The 6,689-nt window shown below is 35.1% G+C and overlaps 1 protein-coding gene across 2 annotated transcripts in view; it reads right to left on the bottom strand.

The window, feature by feature from the left end:
* Positions 1-6,689, bottom strand: part of LOC106458758 (protein FAM117B-like) — a 215,150-nt gene that overhangs the window by 167,152 nt on the left and 41,309 nt on the right. The window lies entirely within an intron of this gene.

Raw genomic sequence — 6,689 nt, 5'->3', positions numbered from 1 at the left:
TGACAAAAAGTGTTCACGGAGTCTGTTTCTTGTCTTGATATTTGGTTCTACCCCCTCTGGCCTTGATAACTACTTGAGATCAACATGGCATAGAGTGCACAAATGACTGAATGTAGACAGGGATTAGTTCATGATGCCACATGCTGATTATGGCTTCCTGCAGCTCCAAGGTTCTTCTCATTTTCTTCCCTTACACTTTGTTACCCATTGCCTTTCAGCTACTTTTGATAAAGTTCAGACCTGGGCTATTGCCTGATTAGCATAGTATCTTGATCTTCACCCTTCAAAGATAGTCCTTCACTGAAGCAATGAAATAAAACCTACAATGTCTTTCCAATACATATATAACTGAAATGGGCAACAGGTACTTTCATTCTGTGAGCAATGTTACCTAGATTTGTTTACTTCTATTTATTGCCTTTCACCAGAATGAACTCAGTATTTTTTGGCCAGAGTGGAGCTTTTACTTTAAAGGGCCCAACATATTACAGGATCTACCAGTGTTGTGGCTGTTCCTGTATCTACTAGGAACTCAAACTTTCGCCCTTGTATTGTTACAAGAATGTATCAAGCTTTATCCAGCAAAGAACTAACTTATGCACTCCCTTAAGTCAGTGCCCAGACGACATAAGCTCCATTACTTTATGAAGCTGTAGCAGCAGCATTTATACTGTTGAACTTCCTAGACATGCTGAGCCATCGACTGAAACCAATAATCTTGATTATCCTTGCTGCATGGGAAAGTATGGGCAGTTCATTTTATAGTGACCCAACATTGGACAAGCAAAGCAAATACTTTGTTCCTATCTTCCTGAACTTCCAGATAATATCTTCAAGATATCTTCTGCAAAATAATTCTATATCCTTTGACTAACTGAGTTCGTGAAACATAGGGAGACTGAACACGTATACATAATTAGAACAAACAATCTTTATTTGAAAGAAACACAGGGAAAATATATACTTTGCATGCCATAAAGATCAGTAACCTCTACTGGAAAGTTAGCTCTGAAAATACTCTATGGCAGCCCATAAACAAGTCTAACACTACTGATCTGTTCAGCACTGTATCACCCAAGATTGTGTTCCAGCCTGAATAAAACCCATGTTACTAAAATCTTTAACATAAGACTTACCTAAACCAACTACTGCTAACCACCTGAATGATTACTTCCAATGAAATACTAGAGAGGCCATTACCTCAATAGGTCCTTGAATGCCAATAGGAAAGATAACTATCATACTTCACATACTATAAGTGACATTGCAGCTACCTTTCCAATGGAAAGACAAAAGATGCTACTCTACGTGAATGACACAGAATATTAGACAGCTAAACTTAATGACCTTCTTGACTAACATATTATGCAAAAACTGCACATACCTGCACAACTGATATATTTTCCAAACTTACTATATTAATACAAAGAAGATTGATAAACATAGTATGAAATTATACAGATGTATAGAGACAAGCAACTGCAGTTCCAAGAGACAACTTGAAGTGAAATATTGTATAGTGCATGAACTGTTCATTCAGGCCAATTAGTCATTTTCTTCTAACTCTTTTGAAGATGAGAGTCCATAAAACTATATTCTCCAGATAACCAATTACAATGACCAGGCACTTGATCCAAATAAAGGAACAATTTCAATTCTATGAATACAATCATAATATCCAATAGTTGCCATGTGTTTGCAGTGAAGTGATCAAAGTATCTTTGTTAGTTGCATCTATGTTTTTGTGTAATGTATGTTTTACATCTTCTTTAAATAATTGAGTGAGAAAAACACAAGTATCCTCATTGCTCTTCCTGACATTTTCCATTGATGTTCTAATTAAAAGAAACCTACTGATAAGGGTATCACTCAACTAATCTTTGGCCAATATGGACTTCATGTCTGTTAGTCTAATCACAATGTTTTCACTTTCACATCTTTATGTTACACTTTACCATGGACCAACTACTTCTTTATTTTGGGGGGAGGAGAGGGTTGCAGTTGCCAGCAATGATTTTAAAAGTATACCTCTGTTTGTTTTTTTTACTTTTTGACCATGAATGTTTCTTTCTGTTAATGGAGTTTCTGCAAAACTTTGCACAAAAGTCTCCAGTGAGTATGTTGATGCAACTGTTTGCAGAATGTCCTTTTGACATGGTGTATCTTTCTCCCAAATTTCAATTACTGGGCATGCATTTTAAGTTGCTTTAAACCACAGACTTTCTTTTGTGGCAGCATCTTCCTGGCTGACAATCTCGCAGCAACAATATGCTGCAAGTATGAGCAGTTGTTCTGGGGTAACAGTTTCACTACATAATTCTTGCCTCTCAATCCCATAAAATTCAAATTAGATGACTGTCTTATACAAGACTTTTTGGCAATCCTTGTAAAGTTTTTGATTTGTGGTTTAGCATTTCAGGTTTGGTGTCTATGCTTAGCACCCACTTCCCATCTTGCAGTATCTTGAATATGACATCTGGTGCCATGTGTTCTCAGGGAAAATCAGCCAATTACACAGTCTTATTTCTTCCATTTTATAAGTCATTTTAGCACAGCATCTATTCATGATTTATGACACATTGGTTGCGAGTCCAGTTATATGGTGGTTCAATCCACTTTTAAGTGATTCTATAAAGCAAAAGACCCTTTAGAATATTATATAAGTTACAAAATTAATTAGAAATTATAGTTGAAATCCCACATGTAATATTTGATAAAAATCATCACAAATTAGCTTTGAGAACAGATCTTTAAATTTGTAACTTTACAAAACACACGTAAACAGGCTATTCCATAGCCGATGCAGTTATTTTGTCAAATAGCATTAGGTATAGCCCTTTATGCATTTTACATATATTGCATTGGACTGACCACAATTAAGAAAAATTCTAACTAAGGTTATCTATCAATATTACCTAAAAAAATAAGTGTTGCTAAAGTACCCAGAGTACAGACTGTAGTAATCTTGAGAATGTAGTGAGGTATATTTGGAGATAGTAACATAAAACTTTAACTGTTTTTCATTAGTACTTACCAAAGAGATACTTAATGCTATACACAAGAATCAAAAGAAATACATAAGCAACACAGATGAAAGCATCATGCTGCTGAAAATATAAGATCAAGCTTCTTACTGAAGTTTAAAAACTATAATAAATGTTGCAGGCAAATAATTTTCTGAAATTGCTCTGAACAGGCTGCTAACACCTGAATACACTAATCCTGAAAAATGCCTTTAAAACAATCATTTCAGAACTCTTCTGTTCATTGTATGTCTCAGCTAAAATATAATTTTATTAAGTCACTTCATTTTAGTGTATTCTGTGTGGAATTAACCAACAGTGTAAAGGCAAGCTTCAGTTGAGAAAAACCATTGACCAACATAAAAATACTATTTGTATATTATTTAAATACAAGCAAAAGTACCCATCCCCAGTGACGTCCAAAGCTACACGAGGACTATCTGCACTACCCATCCCTAATTTAGCAGTGAAAGACTAGAAAGAAGGCAGTTAGTCATCACAACCCACTGCCAACTCTTGGGCTACTCTTTTATCAGCGAATAGTGGGATTGACCGTCATATTAGAATGCACTCACCTCTGAAAGGGCGTGCATGTTTGTGGGACAGGAATTCGAACCCACAACCCTCAGATTGCGAGTCAAGCACCCTAACCAACTGGCCATGCCGGCGCCCACCCCAGTGATGGAAAAGTTTAAGTTAATCTATTAATTTAAATTATTTCATGGACTTTAAAAAGGTTAATTGTGTTTCACGCTTGATTTCACTCAGAGCTAAAGCTCTGAGCTACTTATACTGTCCTCCACGAAAAGTAATTGTTGAACATTTCAGTCGTGCTAAGAGCCATCAACAATAACATACCGCACATCTACATTTTTATTCTTTAAGTTACGTCACATTTTGAAAAGTGAATTATAGTGTAGAATATTCTGCTTGCGAAATAAATTTTAGCATCAACATTATTCATGCTTGTTCTCCCGTCATTTCAAAGTAAATGTTGAGCTTTGCCTGCGCGCTCAGCCTTTCAAACGGGAGACAGACGAACGCTCGGACAGACACCATGGTACGCAACATATATATGACAGCTCATTAGTAATGATAGTATCAGTGCGAACAAGGGAAAAACTGATAAAAATTGGAGCTATTTATGAACATTTGCAAACTTTATACGGCAAGTATTGTCTCAAAATATTCAATACTAGCTGCGACCCGCAAAATATTCGCGGTAAGTTTCATGCCCTTCACTTATTTTATCATTTTCAAACACGCCATTTAACCTATACTTTCTTGCAGGCATTACGTGTTCGATAAATCCTGGTCTATTTGAAAATATTTTACGCGGTCAGACAAACAAACTCACGTAGGCGTAATTTTATTTAATAAAACTATACGTAAAGTAAACAATAAAGTAAAGTAATCGTATTTATAATAGTGTACAGAGTATGAAACAGTTATGAGCGTTCAGTGTATAATACCGTTTTACGGGTTCAAACAAAGAAACTCATAAAAACGAAGAATAAAATCCATACTATAGAAAAAAGTAGCTAAAATCATTGCAAAGTAAATGTAAAATTGTAATGAAGGCAAACTTAGCTGAATATGCAGAAACATCTGAAAGGGTGTTCACAAAGCGATAAGTACATGGTTAAACGAACCATACATGCGCACTTTAAACCTAAATAAGTCGAGAAAACCCACAGAAATTGTATTTAGTGTAATATTCATTTTTTGAAGAAATTAAACGCGAGGTAAGTGTTGTTTGTGTGAAATACTCTGCAAATAAAAACTAAAGTTGAAATCCAAGCCAGCCATCATGTGATGACAACGACATTGTGCTATCGTGTTCCATACTCGTCGCATTGAAAAGTTTGACTAAGCAAAAAATGAACAAGGTGATTCTGAATGGAAAAGCCAATATGCAATCCGGACTATTCGGACAAAGGCCTTTCTGACGATATGAGATTTGTAGCGTTTGATCGAGAAATTAGCAAGAAATGTTCCGGACAGACAAACGCAAGCGTATAAGTTATATAGATAAGATACAAGACCACTATCATGAAGACAGCAATACTGTAATAGAAACTAATACATAGTTCTCAGTTTATATGGTGTTTCGAATTACTTTAACCAGTATGAATTTCAATACTTATTAGCAGCATCCTATTTAATACAAAAGCTTTTGAATATAACCTTATAAAATACGAAGGTTAAATAACGGTATAATTTGTGCAATGACATATTAATTTTTAAGCACCTCAGAAAATCCCTACGATTTATTTTTGATCTGGACAACAGTAAGATTTATAGGTGAACATTAACATGAATGGCTTGCCATCTGGGAGAGTTCAGTGGTAGAGCACTTACCCTGTTAGCCAGAGGTCCTGGGTTTAATTCCCAGTCTTGAAGTCTTTTTCTACTTAAATGTTAATGTTAAATGTTGTCTTTTTCGTATTTCCTATTAAAAGAATAAAAGCTTTTTCATAATATAGAAAAACGATTTGAGAATAATTATTTTCGATTATTGTGGGAGAGAGTTTAAGTAATGGAATGACATACGACATGTGACAGTGCTATTTAAGTTCCCCAACCAAGCAGCTAATACGTTCATCCGGCTTTTACCCATTCCCCTCGTATAACTCCCATAGTCAGTTTATCAAGGCTATTTAAAGTTTTAAAAACTTAAATCAAGGTATCTTTATTTATTCTACAGCACAGTGAAAACAAGTCTTTCAACCTCTCTTCATAATTCAATATTTTAAAATCAGTTATCATTCTAATCTAATATGATTAGTAATATGACTGATATTGAGATATCAGTCCTACTAATAGGCTTGACCCGTAGGCCAGAGAGGGCTAAACATGGGGCTTCACCAGAATTTTATACATGATGCAATGTATTGATTTCGTGATCAAGTATGCTGGCAAACAATTTCACACGTATTTATAAAGCAAACAACTTGAATTATCCTTCCTATGTTAATGTCTTTAACTAAACGTAATAAGTTTAACCTAATTACGCCCACTTACCTCGCAAGTTTTCCGTCATTGACATTTTCTGCAACATTAATGTTAACTTCAGGTCCACTGAATACTAATGTGTTCTTCGGTTGAAACATTGAATAAATAGTGCGACAAATAGTCCTTCTTAAAACTATCTTCAAAAACCTTGAAGCTTTCCACAGTGTCTTTTGGATTTGGACTCGGTGCTAACAGAGAATGACACTGACTCGCATAACTTCAGTCAAAGAAAAATTACAGCTTACGTAAAACTTTGTATATACATAATGTTAGGCCTACCACTGTCCGTTAACGCATGGGCTAGACCCAACTTGCCTAACCTGTAAAATGAAGAATCTTCGGGAGAATAGTATCGGATATTTTAATAAAACTGTGTATGAAATTACGTGTAGTGGTTGTTGAAAAAGATAAAAAGAAGTATGTTATAGGTCAAAACACTAAGGAGTTAATATATATATATAAATATATAATTGAGTGCCCTTCTTCAAAAACGGCGCACAATAGTGCCATATTTGTAATGAAATGAGAATAGAAACAGAATAAAACAAGTTTCGTTAAAATCGGACCACGGGTTACCGAGTTAGCGCCGTTTTTCGGGTCACTTTTATGAACATTTCTAAACGAGTAATTTTACATCACACTATCCTTCGC

This window comes from Limulus polyphemus, unplaced genomic scaffold (assembly GCF_000517525.1).
Source record: "Limulus polyphemus unplaced genomic scaffold, Limulus_polyphemus-2.1.2 Scaffold510, whole genome shotgun sequence".
Taxonomy (NCBI): domain Eukaryota; kingdom Metazoa; phylum Arthropoda; class Merostomata; order Xiphosura; family Limulidae; genus Limulus; species Limulus polyphemus.
This window is presented reverse-complemented; position numbering and strand designations above follow the sequence as displayed.